The sequence below is a fragment of the Peromyscus leucopus genome, chromosome 12 (genome assembly GCF_004664715.2).
Source record: "Peromyscus leucopus breed LL Stock chromosome 12, UCI_PerLeu_2.1, whole genome shotgun sequence".
Lineage (NCBI taxonomy): Eukaryota > Metazoa > Chordata > Mammalia > Rodentia > Cricetidae > Peromyscus > Peromyscus leucopus.
In genome coordinates, this window is record NC_051073.1 from 49,229,539 (window position 1) to 49,250,242 (window position 20,704).

Consider the following 20,704-nt stretch of genomic DNA (forward strand, 5'->3'; position numbering starts at 1 on the left):
CATTTATATTATGGCTTCTGTCTTCGTGTTCTTATAGAAGTCCTGAGTTGGTGAATGAGAGGGTCTCTGATTCTTGTACCTTCTCTTGGGCTCTTTTTCTTGTGTTTTTTTGTTTTGTTTGTTTGTTTGTTTTTGTCTTGTGCAACTTGATATGGTAGTTTTGGTTTTATCCTATTGTGTTTTACTTTGAAAAAAAAAACAATACAATGAAAAAAATTGAAACTCATATCAGACATCCAAGAAGAGGTATCACAACAGGCAGTTGACACACAAGGCTACTAGCATCTAGGAGATCTGACCAAGCTGCAAAACTAAAAGTTGGGCATTTAAGTCCATGGTTCTGTGTGAGATTGTTAATGAGGGGTGTATAGAGAATCAAAAGTTCAATGACTCGGTGCTACAGTACTTTCACACTTAGGGAAGGAGGATATGAGGAAGAGGCAGAAGCAAAGTCAAGGTAACATAGGCAGAGATGGGAGGTGGGTACCTTATCCTGCAACAAGGAAAATAGAGTTATAAGGAGAGAGTGATGAATTGTTTCGCACACAACTGCTAAAGAAGGTGACCCACAAGTTGTACCTTCACAGCTCTTGTACATTGACATTCTCCTCATTCCATTCTTCCTCATTTGAAGGCATTTTCTTCCTGTCTTAAACCTCAACAGCTGTCATCATAGTGCTTCTAATACCACAGTGTATCTTGCTACCTCCTGTCCTCTGAAGTACAAAAGACACCATATAGTTTCTCAACACGAACACAACTCCTACCATTATTTAGAGTCTGACCTTCTATATTCTCCAAAGACTGTGCAGTTCTCTTTAGACATTACCTCACTAATCATAAGAAATAAGTACAAAGACATTAAAATTTATTTAGAAGCACTTGTGAAGAATTAATTGTCTAAAATAGGTCATGTAGAACATTTGCAATAAGTAAAATAAAGTTGTCTGTAGGTAGGTATTATATTTTTTCATAACTTCTTTTGCATAAATATTCATGGATACCTCACAGACTGGATCACTGAAACACCAGTGCAGAAGTCTCCATAAGAAAAACACCCAAATGTTGTGTCTTATTTAAGAATGTGATCATCACCATAATTATCCATGAGACCCTAAATCCATGGTATTATTGTGATACCAAATTATCATAGTTGCCTTATAAATCATTTATAGAGTTATCTGTTTATAAAATAGGAGCTCTCACCTCAGGAGAGTCAAAGAATTTATGCACCCAGTGTCTCACAGACAAAATGATAACATGAAATATGTGAGTATAAAACCTAACAGAGGTGCTGACACTTCAAATGTGTTTGTAAAGTACTCTGGCCAAGAATGTGTGATGGAATTCAAAGATAATTTTGGATAACAGGATGAAGAAAACAGAAGTATACAAAAAGGGAGATCAAGCTAGGCTTGGTGGCACACACCTTTAATGACACCACTGGGATGACAGAGGCAGGCGGGTCTCTCCGTGTTTGAGGAGCCAGTTACAATATAGCTGGAGCTGTCACGCAGAAAAGCCTGTCTAGAAAAACACAAACAACGACAACAAAAAGGGTCAAATTAAAAGTCTGTCCTTAGGAAAGAACTAACAAAATTAATGAGTATATGAAAAAAAAAGATTAAATCAAAATAACAAAGACACTCAGATAAAAATATTAATATTTATTTCTACCAGTACTATCCACATATCTACTTAAGAATTTAAAAGTAAAACTGACTCAGGTTAAGAAAAGAAAATCACAAAGCAGTCCTTTTAAAAACAACTGTGAAAATCTGACAACATCAAAAGCAATCTACACGATAAAGAATATATGCCATTTCTTCAGGCAATCATGAACCAGAGAAGGATTTTGAGTGAAGAAGAGACTTAATCACATGTGATTTTACTGGGATGAATATATCTTTGGTATATGGCATATACTGCAACACAAGGATGCATACTGCAAAACTGTTTATGATGCTCTTCCAAGGTGGATGTGTAACCAAAATGTGGCTTCCCACAGCACATTTGTTTAAACTGAACTATAGTAATGCTGTAGGTTTAACTGTTGACTTAACTTAAAATTGTTCCTTCATGCCATAGAGAGCTATAAAGAATCATTAAGAAGTGGAGTTCCCTAAATTAGATGGATTCATTAGGTGTCATTAAACAACATGCATTCTGCTTTATATATAACTACTAGGTAAATACAGTTTGGTTCACATGTACAGAATAAATGTTAAGTTTTTCATCACTGATTTTAATAATGTAGCTGCAAGGAAATATGCATAAAGATGTAGTAATTTATTTACATGTGAAAATAAATGTAAGATGTGGAAAAGTTAGTGAAATGGATAATTCTAGTAAAGTGAAACTTAAAAGGTAAAAGTCTCACATAAATAAAACTGTAGAATTTTATACCAAAAGTAACATTTAATAAATTGAAACAATTTTTGATAGAAATTTTCTTTTAAAATGAAACATTTGTATTGGGAATAGCCAAATGTAAGAGTTTTACAATTGGGAAGGTTTTTAATTTCTTTTTCTAAAATTATACTGTTTAAAATGTAAATTTAGGATTGGAATAATGGATCAGTACATAAAATGTCTGCTACACAAGAATTAGGACCGAATTTGTATGTTGGGCACCCATGTAAAAGCCAGGTGTAGTTTCACAGATCTCTAAATCCAGTGCTTTGGGAAGATAACAAGGGATCAATGGCCTGCAAGTCTAGGCAGTTCATGAGCTCAGGGTTCAGTGAGAGACCCTTTCTCAAAACATAATATAGAGAGGAATTCTGGAAGATACTGAACTTCAACCTCTGGATTTATTTAGAAACTGAGTCTTTGCAGATGTTGCATCCCTATTCCAACATGACTGGTGTCCTTATTAGTAAAAAACAAAAAGAAAAATCACAGAGATGGGCAGAGCAAAAGACTCCCATGTAATTCCAAAGATAGTGACAAGGATGATGCATCCATACATCAAACAAAGCCATGCAACACAAACAACATCAGAAATTTCAAAGGAAGAAAATAAAAGTTCTCCCTATACCTCCCTAAAGGAACTATAGGCATACAGACATCTGATTTCAGATTTAAGTCCTCCAAAAATATGAGAGACTAAATTCATTGTCTTCAGCCACACATGTTAAGGGAATTTGCTTTGACATCCCTAGGAAGCTAAAAAGATGAGTACCTTATCCAGATTTCAAATGACACTTTTCATAAAACATGTAAATCCCACTGAGAACCTCTCTGTTTTCTGAATTTCCTCATCTGTGAAGCAGGAAGACTGTTAAGTCCCTGTCATTGTGTTGTAAGGATTGAATGACAGTTCCTAAGTGTAGAAGCTTGCACCTATACCTGAAACAAATACAGGGTTTCATCAGAACTCATTATTTTATTATATTTGATAATCCTTGCAAAATGCACATCCTCGTGCTGAAATGGCAAGCATTACAGATTATTTGCTATTCTCATTAAATAGTAAAAATATGAAAAACACAAGTTGCCTCAAACATAACAAGACTTCAATAAATTTGTTTTATCATTTGTTAGTCTTGAAAGTAATTAATGTATTCCTTGTTATTTATTTAATACTAAATGACTTGTTTTAAATAGTAATTAATGCCTTGATGAACTCTGAAGTTTGAATGGGTTTTGTGTGTTTGTGACTGAAGTTTGGAAAAGATAAAAAAATGTAACAAGTTTATTTATTCTTAACAGAGGCAGAGATTACAATATTGTAACCAAAACCTAAGAACACATTCATCTAAAAATAAAATTTACAAGTATGCTGAATATTATAAATTATGCTACACTGACAAGGGGAGCAAATAAATGTGATCACAGTTACCATCAGGCCTATGGTTTATCAAAGAGAACAAGATTCAAGTTTGTTAAAAAAAAAAAATGAGGCATGTCTTGCAGAGGAAGAATTCATGAAAACCTATCAGGACATCTAACTTCAAACAAGCAACAGACAAGAGAAGAGATATACTATTTGAAAAGACAGAAATTAAGAATATATTAAATAGATAAATTTCCTATTTTAAATACTGGAATTATAGAAAGATTGTTTTATTTTTAGAAAATAAACACTGAACTATTCATGAGAGAAAGGATTATACTGTACCTGAAATCAAATCTCATCTAGATCAGTAAAGTATTATATAATACACACACACACACACACACACACACACACACACACACATATGTAAGTATTACATATTTACTCAAAAAAGATGAGTGCCTTATCTGGGCATAATATGTGTATATGGATTTATAGACATATATATATATATCGTTACCAAAGTTGGGCAAAATACTAACAGTGTAAAGCATCTTTGTAAGAAAATATAAGGATTATATAAACTAGTTTTGTAACTTTTTTATTCATTCTAAAATCATATCAAGGTAAAAATTTGGCAACAAATGATATGTCAAAAAATAACACACAGAATTTAATATGTAGAGATGTTCTGATTAGTCACTTAGAATATGAAGTTATTTTAATTAATAGCTTAAAGCCTGATTGGGAGAGAATCTACCCTTTTTCAAAAACAAGTGAATAACAGCTTCAGAGGCACTCACTTGTGGATAATTGTGCTCACACATAATTAGCTGGGAATGAGAATTTCTGCATGTTGTGTTTGTTCAAAACAATAGGCGTTTACGAATGAAGTGATAGTTTTACAAAATTGTTTCTGAGTCTTATTTCCCCCATAAACAATCATGTGGTTTCTTACCTCTCACAGCTGTGTGGAAAAACAAACACAGGAACACATGTAAACGTTACCACATTAGTCTGAGAAGCAACACTGAAAACATTCATTTCAGCACATTTTGTATCTATAAAAGGATTACCGGATAGATTGTTTTGAGAATCTGCTTACCTGTCGGAAGGAGAAATTCTTTGGTCACTTTTAGATATATACTGTGGGGGCCAAGATGCTACTTTTTTCCTTTAATGATTTTTTTTCAAAGGAGCTTTTCTTTGTGTGTTGTAGTAGGTTTCAAATTGGAAGGCTGCCAAATTGATTCTAATTTAGGTCTTGATATTACAAATGAATCTTTTTGAAAGTGTTATAAATCATCCTATGCAAATACCAATGCAACCAAAAGCCAGAACATAACAATTGCAGCTCAACTTTAGATAAACTCACTAAATTTTCCTTTTAATATCTGATTCAATTTCTATCCATCTACAGAATATATTCTTGATCAATAATACGCATACAGCCATTTATTTAGTGGCATTCTTTGAGCAATAACCCTGTGTTTTATAAACCTCATTCACATAAAGACCTATCATAATCTAGAGAATATGCATCATAATTATGCTACGAGGAAGTGGACTACTCCATACTGTAACATATTTAATTGATAATGACAATATTCAGCATGCCAAGATCATTTTCCTCAGTAGCAGTATGATACCTCTTCCAAGTGGGAGGCATAAAAGGACTCAAGGCAAGCTTATCAGAAGGGAACTCATGATTGGTCATGTAAGCCTAGCTGAGTGCACATGGCTTACAGGAGATCCTTACAACTGCCAATTTCTGTACCAGTATAATTTCTAACTGCATTGTAAATACTCATGCTTACACCCACAGTCAAGTATAATCTATCTCTTCATCAAAGAAGCTTCTTTTTGCAACAGAAGGTCACATCTGGACAACATATAGGGAACAACTGACCATGGGATGTGCAGCCCAAATTGACCCAATAAGGTTCAGGAATACTGGGGAAGAGGCTGCAAGCAAGAAAGATTGCTAGAGCCAGAGGATCAAAAAAGACTGTCATGGCATTGTGCTTACCGGCTATGATGGGGAAGCTACATTCACAATATGGTAGCAATATGACTGCCTAAACAAGATCTGAAGCATTCAAACACCAGTTACCATGTCAATGTGGACAGGGAAAAATCACTCACAGGCCCATCTCTAGATGAAGAGTTACAAACATTTATCAGCTGCTGAGAGATGGAGAATTAGTGTTCCCCAGGAAGAGCCCCCTGACTGGCTATTCATTACCAGGTAGTCAGCCTTGAAATCATGTACATAAAAGAAACACTAGATGTGTGTATTACATATATAAACTATATATACATATATAGTACATATATATGTATATGTAACAATAAAATGCAATTAAAGAAAAAGAAGATATAAATTTGTGAGACAGCAGAGTGGAGCATGGGAGGCATTGGAGGGAGGAGAGAGAGGAGGTATGATGGAATGATATCTTAATTAAATTAAAATATTAAGAAATAATTTAAAAAACCAACAAAAAGTGAAAATAGCTATATATTAGTTTTAACATTTATCTGCACTTATTTATTTATGAGTATTTCAGTGCCCCCAAATTTAGCAACTTGAAACAACAGTCACTTAGTTGCTCAGGACACTAGGGTCTGGCAGCATGGGTGTGCAAAGTGAGTGAGGCTCAGCTCTGCTCCTTACAGCATCAACTATACTCAGTCACATTGGGATGGGTCAGGCATTGTGTTGCTTGTGGATGGTGTAACTTACATAACTGGCCTCAAGTGTTGCCTGCAGCCAGGGGATGTCAGCTCCATCTATATTATATTTCCAGCAGGCTCTCTTAGGATGCCTTTATACAATATTTGATTTCTTAGAAGACAAGGGCAGAAATTAAGCATGCTCATGAGTCTTGCTTGGGCTTGAAAGGCATATCATGTCACTCTTCCATGTTAGTCAAAACAAATGTTTTCACAGGAGAGAATCAAAACCACAGTGAATATGCATATAATAACAGTAAGAAGACATCTATCTTAGTATGTGATCTATCACTCCATTACAAGAAGGACAGATTTTCTTTTTTTGTTGAGAAATGATTCTAAGTAGAAAATTTGTTTGTGTATATGTGAAATATTCAAATATTAAGTACTTTCTTATCTTTCTGTTCCACATTGTTATTGATCTTAACATAATGATCTTCAATGACAAAATAGGTCACTAGTTTTGTGTATCCTTTGCTTAAAGCATGGTGATCCTGTTCTGCTCCAGGTAATTCAATATTCTTTCTGCAAGAAGTAAATGGTCTTATATATGGATCTGTATAACCTGTCTGGTTTTTACATCAACTATAAAAATCTTAGTATTAAACCTTTCTATGGCTAAATTTAACAATTTGTGACACCATACAATCAACTGATCCCCAGAATTATCTCATTTTGCATTGTCAATAGATTTACTTTCCCTAAATATCTTAACTGTGGTATAATAATAATGATGGGCATAATGTAAAATCAGTTATATTTAAAACCTTGTAGGCATGTTGAACTCAGAATTCAGGCTTCCTTGAGAACAGTAGAGGTACATATCAACTTCCGGTACATGGTCTGTTCACTTCATTCCTTCATGAATTGACTCAATATTATGTGTGAGATATGAATATGGAACCACTGAAATAACATGCATCCAAGGGTACTTCATTTTAAATCTCAAAAGTTTGTCAGGCAAAGACTTCATGACTGATCTGTTAGCAGAGACATTTGGGGACTAATATAAAGAAGAAGGAAACTTCTTCAGCCTCAGGCATAGAGGCAATTTTCTTCAAGTCTTCATTTTTGAGGTGGATGTCTGTGACTATTGTGTCACTTAAAACCACAAGTATAAAAGAATTCTTGCTACTAAGAAAACAAAACAAAAAATCTTTCAGATATAGTTCTTTACTTTCTCTACTCATTTCAACACGGCTTGAACTTTCACAACTATATAGTATTGCCCACTGAGTAGCTGTACTGTTAAAAACACTAGTTGGATTGATTCAGTACTTACTGCTGTCAAGATTTCATTTCAACCTTATATGACCATCTGATATTGGCAGTCCTGTCACAAGGGCTGTGTCCCTCCTATCTTTACATTCTTTCTGTCTTCTCGGTAGAGTCGGTTCCCCATAAAGGACACTAGTCCTAGGATGGGTATAAAGAGGGAGAAATGGGCATCAGCCTGCTTTGAAGAACAGTAGCTACACACACCATGTGGCATGTATACCATTTGTCAGTATCATTCACTATTTCCAAGTAGATTGAAAATATAATCCCTACCTGGGTAGTAGCCAATACTATGATAAAGAAGCAAGAAAGCCATAACCAAAATAAACACATCAGAGTAGATTTTGTGGGACATTAACCCTCTCAATCTCATTATTCAAATTACACTGTGAGCACATGAATAGTAATTTCTATAGGACACATTTGCCATTGAACACCAAAAGTCCACCAAACACAATAATTGTATAGATAGAAACACCTTGAGAAAATTATTGTGGATATGCACTAATATTTTGCTATAATTATGATTGCTACAGTATTATTATGAGAAAATGAAAATCCTACTGTCTACAAACAAACAATGAGTTTGAAATTATAGGACATTGAATAGTTGGTAAAGCAATATTGAAATGTATGTTTCACCCTGCTACAGCTAAGGTACATGGCCTAGCTTGCCCCCAAAAAAACTAATCTTTTGTGCCAGATTTCAGAGGCCTGATGTTATGGATGTGCATCCTGCCAAAATTCTTTAAGAAGAAGAAACAAAATTAACTTTAAAGACTTGTGTGCATTGGAGATGTGTGCATATGAGTACATTTCCCAAGCAATCCATAAGAGAACATAAGATCCATTGTGACTTACAGGAAGTTGTGAGCGACTCACTGTGGGTGCTGGAGATCAAACCTGGGTGCTCTGTAAGAGCAGCAAGTGCTCTTAACCAACAAGCCTTTTCTCCAGTCCACCTAAAATTTACTTTAAAAATCCATTCTTCTTGCAGCAAATTATAAGACCTTCTGAAGATAATTTGTGGTGAACACAATCCTAGTGCCCCATCATGATCACGCTTTACAACACAACTGTTCGTCTTGGTTATGCTTAAAATTCAGTACAGCATTAACAACTGAGGTATCAACCTGACATTCCTCTCAATCTTTCTGAGCTGGCCTGTGCTAGTCAAAGGCGTTGCTTTGGAAACTACAATGTCCTTAGACTAAATGGGTATCAGAATGTGATCCATCACCTGGGAACACTAGAAATCTGCTAAAAAGATTTAGGATTATTCACTTGTTTTTGGTTTTTTTGTTGGTTGTTTTGTTTTCTTTTTTGAAGTATCTTATTTTTCTTATCATGCCCTCCTATTATTGACTACAAGTTTTGAAAAAGACAACAAAGCATTAGTATATGTACATATTATATTTATTAAATTAATATATGATGTATTATTAATAAATATATATAGGCAAAAATCTTACCAGAAATGGCATCCATTAATACACTCCTTTTATACAAAACAGTGTGTACTGAAATGAAACATTTTCAGATCAGTTAGGATCAATCACTATTATATTTTCTGTTTCACTTTTTATTTTTGTGGTTGAAAGTAACTCTTACTTCCACACTATTTTGTTGGTCTAAATCTTTGACCTGAATACTCAGAGTCTGCATAAACTTTTCCAGAAAGTTACTTTGACACCAGTGATATTTTCTATGAATATATGTCCTTGAAATAAAAAGACATTTCATTATCAAAACACCTAGTAAATGTTTTTATTTCAGATAGTATACTGTATGATCATTTTAATAGATGAAGAAAAGGCATTTAACAACAGTGCCAATTATTTTCTTTAAAAATACACAGAAGATAATGATAGCATACTGGATAAATCAGTAGTATTGAACAATGATATGGATGTCATTAATGTCACTGAAGTGTACATTTAAAGCTCAAATTATTGAAATAAAAGGACATTTTTAAATGTGGGAAGATACAGATATGTCATATGCATATATTTTATATATTCACCTTTTTGAATAAGGAAAGAAACTCACATATTGATGCATGCATGTGAGTCCATTTTATTGGCCTGCTTTCTGTTCTCTATAGGATACCAAGAACTTTGCATGATTCTGTTTACATTTACAAAAGTCCCAAGAGCTCAGAATTAGCAGTTTTGTTTTATAAATGAGGAGATTAAAGGTCAGACACTTGAAATTGTTCACTTAATTTTTCACAGCTGCTGGGCTCAATCCTGGTTCATCAAACTCTGAAACTGGTGATAACAGGGCTTTTGAACTTGTCTATCTTACATATGTTCATTACATTGCACTGGCCTAAGTACAAAAGGAAAGGTTTTTAGAATCAAAATAAACCATCATCCTTCTCCAAGTATACGCCTACATTCACTTCCTGGCATCTCAAAACATTGACAGAGTCAGTAAAAATAGGTCTTTGTAGTATCAATAAGAATTTGGAAGGATTATCCTGGATTATCCAATGGTCTGGAATTCCAATGACAAATATCCTTATGAAAAATACACAGAGTGATATGACAGAAAGGAGGAACAGGGACCAGGAGAGGATGGGTTGAAGTATTGACTCGATAGATCAAGGACTGTCAAGCCAGCAGGACCTGGGAAAATCAAGGAACAGCATCTCCCCATGGAGTCCTTGGAGGACGTGTGCAGCAAGACTGAGAAAATTGTTTCTGTCACTTTAAGAGAAAAAGAAAAAACAGGAGCCATCAAGAATGATAAATAAATAAAAATGAAAAGTTATAGACACGATCATTAGCTAAAATTAAAGACAGGAATATATAACTTCTCAATTTGGGCACTGGAAGCCCTCATCAATCTATGGGCACCCTCACTCTCACCACAAATTCAGGAAAGAAAAACTCAAACTGTCCTCATTTGGAATCTACGAGGAAGAAATGTCACAAAAACACAATCAATCATTTTTTTTTCTAGCACGTTAGGAATCTATGCAGACAGTTAATAAATGTGTCTGCTGCACTAGAATACATATGAAGCTTAAAATTCAAGATAGCTGTCTTGCTATTCCTCTTTGCTCTATTTTCCATCTTTCCTTTGTGTAGGTTTCACAACTGGTTCACTTGACTCTTCACTCTGATTTCTGATTCACCTGACTGGAGAAATATCAGAGTTCTATCTAGAGGTGATTTATTGTAAAGAATGTTGGGGTTGACACTATTCTGCTAAATTACTGAATTTGTTAGACATATTAGGAACTGATGGTTTAATTTACTACATTATATCAGTAAATATAGATACATTAAATCAACACCTTGCCATCCTGAAGGTAATTTATCTTTAAAATATGATATGTTTTGACTTTAGATATTAAATATGTATATATATATTCATTTCTATTAACTTACAGCAAAGTATGTATCTCCAGCATCAAGGATCAAGTAATCCCTAGAGATGGGAGGTTGAGGTCATTTATTTCAGTATGCCAAAAGTGTGCTTATTTATCTGTCTAAATACAGTCACATTACCCTGGATTGGGGGATTCCTCATTTCTGTGGCTTGCTCTGTGCTTTGGACAATTCATTCCATGTGTGAAACTCATTCCATAGTTTTTTCCTCCAATATTATCGGACTAGATTGGTCAATCTCCCAAGTAATTTTCATTTCTGAAATCCTTAGGTATAAGAATGCAAAGAGATTTCTACTAGTCACTAATTTTGACAAATTATGATGCCAAATGTCTTACTTGCATACCCTGTGTCTCTGACAAAGAAATTACTATCCTCATTTTATAGACAAGGGAGCAATTATTTAGTATGATTAAATAACTGATCAAGCAAACAGCTATGAAACTGGGAAGTCAAGATTGGAACTGTCATCATTTGAGTCTAAACTTGTAAGCTTAAACTCTTTGCTATTTTATAAACAATCTGCCTTAGTGTTTCTGATTTAGCAAACACTAAACTCCGGTCATTCACTTGTTGTCCTCTGGTCTATGCTATTCAGTGAAAAGATGATCACCACAATAGTACTCCAGTAATCTGTAGCTGTCATCAAACCTGCCATTGATCGCAGATCCTGCCATTGAAGCCTATTTCCTTCCATTTCTCAGTGAAAATGCCTTTGTGATACATGTGCTTCACCTGAGATAATATTCAGTGTGTTGACTTATAGTGCTTGGTTTTGCTTTTCTGTATCTCCCATGGCTATACATTACATAAAAAGGCTTTATAATTGTTTTATTTCTTTCATTTATATTATTCAGAGTAATTTATTCTATGTACATGATGCTCAATAAATGTTTACCAAATAAAAGAATAATCAAAAGGTAGGTGTAAATATCATTTTATATTGTACACATAATCAGTAGACTTGCACAGAAGCATACTTCATAGCAATATTTAAATGATTCTTTTTCCAATCGTTTTCAATGAATCTTGTCTTACTAATAAGTGTTTAGTCAATATTTAAAAGCATAAAATCCACCCTGATGTCTAAGCTTCTATCTTGGCATAATTAGAGCAGCCAAGATTATCTTGACTGATCATGCCAGCAAGACTTCCTGCAAGACCTCAGGAAGATACCCATGTGGCCTTTTCTAGTTATTTGTTCTGCATGTTACACTTGTACTTTCCCAAAAGTTAAAGTCAGTGGCTTCACACATTCAGAAATAGCCCTTTCAGGCAGTTTACTCTAATCATGTAATAAGTATTCAGTGTGTTTTTGTTGATTGACTCTAAATTGGAGTCAACTCATTTCAAATTATCTCTCTGCCTGGGGAGCTGCATCTCAGATTCAAAGCTATACGTTCTCCAGTGTGCCTGTTTAATCACAGCATTGCCAGTGATTCCTATTATCTAATTAAATACACTTGAGCAAAAACAAATGCACCTTTTGTTTAGGAAGGCTAAGCATGCTGCTTGCTGGGACACAGGAAGTAAAGCCTCTAGTGGTGTTGCTTGTTTTACTTGGAAGCTTATGATAACCAATGAAAATGACCCAACAAAGAGCAAGTCATCATTTTCACAGTCATCCCATTCCTTCCTGGAGACTGAAATCTACGGTTTTGCTAGACACCTGAATTTTCTATATGAAATGTTTCTCATTAGCAGAGATAAATACATACAGGGGAGGCTAGAAATGGCTACATGCTCAGAGACCTAAGAGGCACATGAAGAGTTGTGGTAATTTTAATGCCTCCGCTTGGGGAGGCCCTCACCAGAAATATCCCAACTTGCTCTAGCACCTCTCTATATGTTTCATAAACTTCTCTAATCCAGCTGTTAAACAGGCCATGGTAGGTGATTAAGACTCTGAAACCATTAGCACCATAAATGAGAGAAACTGAATTATTAGAAAGGACCACAGTGAACTCACTGTCTCCAACACCTTTTCCTTTTCAAGTAGGCCACACTTTCCCCTCCAACACTGATTGAGCTGTAGGACTGCTATTGTCTCTATTAGCAATCTTTATTGTAACTAGTCTTGACTCATGCATGGCTGACAACTGAGTGGCTAATAGACTCTCAAGACAAAATAGGTAACATTGATTTTTGACTTCTCCTGTGCTGGACCCCATTCAAAGAAATTATCATTTATGAAGCAACTCTAATCATTATTACAGACAAGGATGGATAAGCATAACTCTAAGAATTCTTTAACAGCCATGGACCAGGTAAAATTATCTTAATGTCTACTGAGGATATTAAATGTTGGAAAATGGACCAGTTATCTCTGGTTAGAGAAATCATGAACAGAACTCACATATTTATTTTCTTGATTCATGTCTTAGTTTAGAGCAAGATCATTGTCACTAGCACCTAGGCTGGCATGTGTCACAGATTATTATTCAGTGAGTGTTTGCAAGTAAGAACTCAGTACAGAAAGGGAGGTTCATAGAGACACACTTAAACCAAGTGGAAATTCTATGTACACAACAAACCACAATTAAAATGTTTCCTTGGCATTCAAATGTTAAGGACACGAGGACTCACATCTACTGTCTGCTTCCTTGTTTAGATTTAGTCTGAGGCAGGAATTACATACAGTGAATATTAAATAAAAACTCTCAGATTCTTTGTGTGTGTGTGTGTTTTTTTCAGAAAGAAACTGAGAAAGAGGTGAAAAGACAAAATGTTTCTATACAAGTTTTCCTGAGGGCTTATACAAAGGTCACATTCACTCGGAAATAGTACAAGCAACCAGAGACAATAGCTCATGTTGCCATTAGGAAAACCCATATAAGAAAAATACATTTAGCAACAAAGAGTCTTGCCCAAGGCTGTCTTTTGAACATCTAGTGATGGATGTTGGAATACAATTAGACTAGTAGAGTATACCATGCTTTGGAGTATTAGAAAGAAAGACAAGGGCTGCATGTGACTCTTAGTCACACAGTAGACTCAGATTTTTCACTCAGAGCATATTTTATTAGTTTGTCAACTCATTAGGGAGTTCACAACATTTCCACTAAATGACATTTTTTCACTGAGTCGCCAAATGCTTTTTTAAAAGGCATTCAGGGGTTCCATTAGGATCCTAATTTCACAAGTTAGCTCAGCTGCTAAGAATGCCAAATATATGATCACTTCAGCTTTCTAAGTCTGGGTGCTCTGAAACTTGAACTAAACCAAGTAGGGACAAAACCAGACTTGTGCCCCGCCCCACCCCCCCAAAAAAAACATTGTTGACACATCAGGAGCAGCATCATGGTTTTGGTGTAAATTCCCACAGTGCTTCTTGCTAATGCATTTCCCATGCTATTACATCAATCCAACTCTATCTGTACAAAGAAAAGCCATGTCAGTCAACAAAGCGTGATATTAGAGTTTTCTGGACCACCTAAACCAAGAGCAGCATGTACTGCAGCTGGGATTTGAGGCTTCATTTCCACTTGCCAAGGAAGAATGCCCTCAGCCAGTGTTGATAACCCTTCTTCCAGAAGGATCCCTCATCTTTTGTGTTTCTGAATCTATATTCACCCTGTCCTGGTCTTGTCTCCAGCTGTGATTCAGGCCCCAGTAACTAGGCTTAAAGTGGATAGATTTCTCTAATGAGATATTAAAGTCCCTTATTAAAAATTGTGAATTTTAGTGATCACATCCTAAACTGAAAATTCCAGCCTCACCAGTAGAGATAGTGAATCATTTGCCTGTCTCTCAACCATAATTTAAAAGCCCCAAAGCAATTCTATCCAAAGAATCAGATCCCAGAAGATCCTTTATAGTCTATTATCTATAATATGTAAATAAAGGAGATATCATATATCTATAATATATGACATATACTATATGTAATGTGTAATATAAAGGAGAAAATGTGTATATTTTTAGACTAAACAAGAGTTGAAATGTAAAGAAAAACATCTTTTAAATATTATAAGGTAATTTTAAATGTTCGTCTTCTCAGAAGATAATTCCAAAAGTCATATAATCATTTGCTTTTGACAGGCCAGAGAAGAAAAAGACATGGTATGCGAAGCGGTGAATGATTTAGTAAGAAGACAACAGAATAAGTTTTAAATATTCTTGGAAAACCACATACATAAGGACTGCATCTACACCACTCACATCCCTTCTCCTTTCTCCGTCTCCTCCCATGCCTCCTTTCCAGAAATAAAATTTGGCTTTTGCGTATGCTGTATATAATGCACATACAAACATATTCCTAACAAAATAAGAAATATTCGCAACTATTATAGTCTTCATTTATACAGCTAATCATGTGATCATAGCCTACGTTTAATAACTTCCACTACCATTCTATATTTTTTGTCCCCAACAACCACATTCACTGGTTGTGTTTCCTTGCCTGTCAAGGTGACTTTGCTCCTTGAGTATTTGAACCATTCAGCAGTCAGGTCTGAATTTATGTGTTGGGTTTCCCATTAACTTTAATCATAAAATATGTCATCTCCCATTGGCTAGGCCTGCACTTCCCACTGTCACTGTGGTGTAGCTGCCCTCTTTGGTAATTAAGACCAATCACAGGAACAAGCAAAGTGACTCCATTCCCTGTCCACTGATATGAAACCATAGTGAGTTCAGGGGCAGAGCTGACTTTTTTTTTTTAATATAGGGTTCAGTAGAGTCATTGCACAGTTCCCTGGGGAAAAAATTTTGAACTTTTAAGACTCCCAGACCATTAGGACATAAGCATATTTGGGGGGATAGAACACAGTAATTGCTATTAGATAAGTAATGTTAATAGTGAATAGCCCTGTTTCTATTTGATCTCTGTTAATCACGGTGAATTGCTATCACAAGGTGTCTGGCAATATCAGACATCTTCTTTAAGACAAAATACATTTTAGTTCACAGTTTCAGGGGTTAACTTGTTGTCAACTGGATCCACTGTTATGAGTTCCTGGTGAGGTAGACCATCATTGTGATAGGAACATGTGGCCATGGCTGAGGAAGTGATTTACTTCATGACAGCTGGGAAATAAAGAGTTCAAATGGTGATAGGCCTGCAATATACCTGCAGCTAGCCCAGATAAGCCCTATTGCCTACATTCTACCAACATCTCAATAATACCATCAAATTGTGAGTCCAGCAAGGAGTTTATCCATTGGTTAGGTTGAAGCTGTCATAATCTACTCATTTCTCAATAAGTGGATCTATCAGATCTAAGGACACATATGTTCCTTCACACACAAATCCAAACAATAAAATCATCCCTTAATCTATTCATTTTAATCTTAGCTATTAAAAAAAACATTCAATATAAACCCTGATTTAAAGAACACACAGCCTCCAGAACATAGTCCCAGCAGTTAACGATATTGTCACATACTCTCACTAAGACTATGTCCCCAGAGCTACTAACTCATTTGATCCATTAAGCATCTCTAGAATGATAGGGAACATGGTAAGGTCAAAGACTTCTATGATTACACTGCCAAGGGGCAAAGCCCAGTATCTTCCTCACCACAATCCATCTTAATTTTTGAGACAGGGTGTCTTACCTTTGCTTCTTGTTGTGATAAAATATTCTGACAAAAGCAATCTAGGGATAAAGAGTTAATTTTAGGTCAAAATTCCTAGTTACAATGATTCCATCATAATGGTGGAGTCCCAGTTGGGTTACAGATATGAACTGTTATACCTGACTGTTTACATAGATGCCGGTGATTTGAACTCAGATTGTCATGCACACTGAGCAAATATTTTGACTGAGCCATCTCCCAGTACTTTTACAAGTCATAGATTCTGGGAGTCAAACTCAGGTAGTTAAGCTTGGTAAAGAAACACCTTTATCCACAGAGCCATCTAAACAGTCCTCACTTTTTCTTAACAAAGTAAAATAAACAAAAATCTGTAAGGACAGGGGCTCCAACAATTGAAAATTTTCTACAAGCAAACAAGTAATCATTTTTCAGTGAAAATCTAGTTAATGAGTAACAATTGCATAAAAATTCAGTATGGCACTCAATCAACAAAAATAAACACAAAGAATATAATCAAATATTTTATTTGTATTCTTTGAATCCATACTCTCTTTATTAAATGTTCAAATCAGCATGAATTTGATGAGTGACTATGCACAATCAAGATACTTAAACTTATCTTGAAACAAAGCTGGCAGAATAAAAGACATTTTCTGGAGAATGCAGTATCTGTTAGAAATTAAGCAATATTAACTATTGTTTTTACTAATGATAAGAATTTCTAGAATTTATTCTATTTCTGGCACTGTGCTAAGTATCTTGCATTAAGATCATCTTAATCCATGCCTAAAACAACATTAAGTGCTGTGTTTTATCATTCAAATTTATTATTTGAAACTTATGAAGTTTCAAAAGTTCAAGGATCAGGGCCAAGGTCAGAAAACTGAAAAAGGGCAGAAAGAGTTTTCTGAATTTTAAGGCTGAGTTTATCCTTCCAGTAAACAAACATATTACAATAGTATTCATTTAATGAGAGCATGCATTTAAACTATATCTTGCTAGGTTAAAATTTTAAAATACCATGACATTCCTTAGAGAAATAGATGTCCATCTAAGTAGCATGTATAATTATTTGGATAAAGAGATATGCTTTTAAGTAATTTATAACTTTAAAACTGTAATGTTTTTTCTCAAACAAGTTGAATTCCATCTAGGTTATTATATGACCTGCATTATCTGGCCTGGCATCATAAGCTTGTGACATGTGTAGTTTCATAGGACCCAGAACTAAAATGGTTTCAAATTCATAGTTAGTACTCAATTATTTTGTCTTAAAATTGTTAATACTATTTGAACAAGGACCCTACATTTTCCTACTTGTTGTGGACCATAAATTATGCACCTATTACTTCTTGTCAATACCTGAAATTATCTTATTATAAACACCCTCACGCTTGCTTATGCTTTGCTTTCACTTTTAGAATGTTATCTCTGAAGAAATTTTGTCTACATGGTATACCAAAGTAGACAGTAGACACAGTAATCATGAGTTTTTAACTTTTATCATTTATTCATGTGTGAATAAAGTCATGTCTTTGAAAGTGTGCAATTCAGTCCAAAGAATCAATAAACATCTAAAGTTTTATGATAGTTAAGAGTAGTACCAAGGAGACATAAATATTTTCTCCAAGCTTGTCCTTTCATTTTCAAATTTATGAAAGTAAATGTCACAGGGTGTCTTGAGAGAATGATGCTAAATTTTTTGCATTTAATATTAGTATCTGAATTATAATTTCTTGTTGACCAATTCCCATCTGGAATTTCATGAGCAAGTGGCTGCCATTCTGTTGACCTTTTCTCATTCTTTAGACCCACCTTGTTACTTCAATGTCTACTTTTACAAAGGACACAAATTAGGAAGGAGAAAGAAAAGCTAAGAACTTGAGCAATAGGAAATAAATCATACATGCTCTCAACATAAAGGGTAAGTTCTGGCAGTGACGTCTTATCTTTTTCATTACTCTGTGTTTGGAGCCTGTGAACTGCTTTGCTCAAATTATTTATAAGTTAAAAATTATTTATAAATAAGTGACTAAGCATAATGATAACCTCAGTGTTTTAGTTATTACTTTATCTTTTTGTGCTTTATTACTGACTATCCTATCTCCTGTTAAGCCCCATACTTCCAATTCAGCTGAACTTCTTGGAATCATCATTGTATATTCTGATTGGCATTTTATTAATATCATCTATTATTGAGGCCATGCAATACTTGTCTTTTTTTGTCTGCTTTATTTAATTTAACATAAAAAAAAACCCTGGAGTTCCACCCATTTTGCTGAAAATAGTAACATTACTTTATGATTTAATAATCTTGCATTCATAAACCAAAGATTTTATTGATCAACATCTAGTTGATTCCATATATTTCTGTGTGTGTAAATATTTTCTTGAAATTCTGACATAATTTTCTATGGCTATAAGCCAGAAACAAAGTTGCTGATGGCATCATAATTTCAATTCTTTTCTATTGATGAACCTCCATATTGCTGATAAGACTCCAATAACCAGAGCAATCTGGAACAACAACAATAACAAAAAGGAATAAAGCTAGAGGCATCACAAATCTGAGCCAAAACTAATTTTTAAAAAGGTACAGTAAAACAATGTGGCATAAAGGCTGGCACACAGACCAATGGAATAGAGTGCTCAGAATCAACCCCACATTTACATACAAGTGATTCACAACTAAGACAATGCAGACACACACCAGAGAAAGGAGATCCCAATCACCATTTTTTGCTGGGAAAACTATACCCATGTGCAGACTGAATAACCCTAGGATCCTGTTTTCATTGTTATTTAAAATATTTTTCTCTACCTTTGGTCTCTCCTTACAATCCTCATGCTATGTATGAATGCACTTTTGGCAACAACCATAGGGTTTCTGAAGCTTCTGTTGATTTCTCATTTCCCTTTTTAAAATTTTTTTAATTCTTTCATTTCTTAAGTTGGATAATGTTCTGTCTTCAAATTCAGTGATTTTTCTGCCTACTGGAGTATAGCTGAAGTTATCCTGTTCCTGTCCAGCTCCCGCGGCTCTCAGACCCAAGCAAACACACAGAGAATTATATTCTTTACAAACTGTATGGCCTAATGGCCCAGGCTTCTTGCTATCTGTTCTTATATCTTAAATTAACCCATTTCTATTAATCTATGAGTTGCCACGTGGGTTGTGGCTTACTGGTATCTTAACATGTTGCTTCTCATCACGGTGGCTGGCAGTGTCTCTCTGCCTGAGCCTTCCACTCCCCAGACTTTGTCCTGCCTGTACTTCCTACCTGGCTATTGGCCAATCAGTGTTTTATTTATCAATCAATCATTCACAGCACTGGAGTCTACTACTAAACCACTGTCAAGAATTCTTCATTTCATCAACCCCAGGGCTTCTTTTGTATTTTTTCCCTAAGGTTTGCATATTCTATCCAAACTATATTTGATGAGATATTATTCTTATACTTTCACTTGGTCCTCTAAACATGGATTCTTTTGTTTTCTGGGCCAGATTTAAAGTCTTTGGAAAATATCAGGTTATGAACTGTATCTGTTTGACCTTGTCTAAGAAAATAATAAAGTGGGGGAAAATCTCTATTACTGTGAAAGGAAGAGCTATAGAAGTGAATAACTGAATTGAGATCTCAAACGCTTTCTGCAGAGAAGTAGTCATCTGCACAGAACTGGTGCCTGGTACACTAGACTGCTCACAGTAGTAGCTGCTAAGGAGTAATGGCTCCCTGAGCCCAGGTGCTGTAAGAACGGAGAGTTAGAAACTAAATCTGGCTTGGCCATCGATACATACTCATGGACCACAGACAGAGAGACAGAAGCAGCAGTGCTGGCTGTGGAAACTGCAGCCCAAGTGCATCAAGGGAGCGAAGATTGAGTCTAAGATGATCCAAGAGAGATTAGCCTGAGAAGGAATCACACACCATTGACTCAAAAAGTAGGCAAGCTCTGTATGTTCCCCCTTCCA